Below are 1,728 nucleotides of genomic sequence, written 5' to 3' on the forward strand. Positions count from 1 at the left end.
AAACTTCACGGGAGTTGAACTCCCGTGAAGCTTAGCAGCTTTTAATTAATCTGCTAAACTTCACGGGAGTTGAACTCCCGTGAAGCTTCACAGTACAATTTTGGTCATCTTCGTTCCCTGTTTACCGAACCCAAAATCAATGAAGATCCACCGCTTCCGTCAGCTGCTCCCTCCTCCCGCTCCGCCTCCAAACACCCCGTGTCGCCCCTCGTGGGTGGAAACCACACCGCCGCCCGGTTCTGCACTCGCTAAGCTCAACTCCCCAGCTATCGTTGTTAGACTCTTTTAACTCTCTCTCTCTCTCTCTCTCCTCTCTCTAAATTCTTCACAAAGCTGAGATTTATGAAACGAACTATAAAGCTCCCAAATTCCACAAACAGCAAGAGATCATCAAAGAGAAAACGAGCTTCCTTTCTCAACCTCCTCCTCCTCCTCCATTGATTCTGCGGCATTCAAGGTCAACAGCCTCCGCCTCGACGCCGAGGCTCGAGATTCCATGGTGGCCACCGCTTCGGAGGAGGAGGTCGCCGGCGATCCCAAGGCTTGGAAGTGGAGGATTCGGAAGTGGATCTGTGATTCTGATGGAGAGGGATCCGACTTGGTTCATTACATCGGTCATTTTCTTCTTCTAATGTGTTATTATTTTTGGCGAGCTTTGATTTTGAGCCCGATAGCTATAATGGCTGAAGCAGAGAGATGCACGGGAAAGTTTAAACCTAAGTTTAGCAACTTAACAAAATAGTTGTTAAACTTCACGGGACTTCAAGTCCCGTGAAGTTTCGGAACTTTTTTTATAAAAACCGACCTGTTTTCAGCGCTGGGCTGAAAACAGGTCGGTTTTTGTAAAATTTTTCAAAAGAGGTCGTTTTTTGCAAATAAAAACCTAAAAGAGTTTGTTTTGAAAATTTGTCCTTATTTTAAATGGCAAGAGTTAGTTGAAGCACGTGAGAAACATGTTCTCATTTCCCTCCTCCCCGTTCAAACGTAGGGTAGAAATTAGGGTTAAAGGTTGAAATCAAAGTTCCCTCTTCTTAATCTCATCTTCAAATTGAGAATGTTAGGGTTAAGATTGAAATCAAAGTTCCACCTTCTCGATCTCATCTTCATATTGCATGATATCCAACATATGCCCTCTTCACGTTCAAGCTCAAATTCCAAGAGAGAGGATTTGTCAAAGAAACCCAACACACATTTATCCCATCTAATTTAACTAAGCCAAGTCACCGAAGTACACTCATGTCGGACTCTTAAGAATAAAAAAACAAGAAGTAGAAGAAGATAGTTCAGCCTGTCAAAATGGGACAAATTTCTTGACGTTTTTTTTTTTTTTGAAATTATACCAAAATAAAATTGAGGGTTATTTTTTTAAAACCACTTTGATGCCAAATTTTATCAGCTAATATCATGTCCACTATCTTTGCATGCTTGCATTTCCGTGAGAAACATAAAATGAATTTCGTGTGCATAATATTGGATCAGTCCACCCACATAACTACGCATAAAGAATCAAGCTCATTATGCTCTCGTTGTATCCAGAACAGCGCCCTTTGATGTCAAAAGCAACAAATCGATTAGATTGAATTTAAATGAATATAACTTATATATGAAAAAAAAAAAAAAAATTCTCAATATCAGTTATATTTAGCTCTAACAGTGGCGTCCCTCAATTTTACAAGTCTTTGTCCATTGAATTATGAAACGTGAGCTTATCGCGGTAATGCATGTATA

The sequence above is a fragment of the Asparagus officinalis genome, chromosome 8 (genome assembly GCF_001876935.1).
Source record: "Asparagus officinalis chromosome 8, Aspof.V1, whole genome shotgun sequence".
In the NCBI taxonomy this organism is placed as follows: Eukaryota; Viridiplantae; Streptophyta; class Magnoliopsida; order Asparagales; family Asparagaceae; genus Asparagus; species Asparagus officinalis.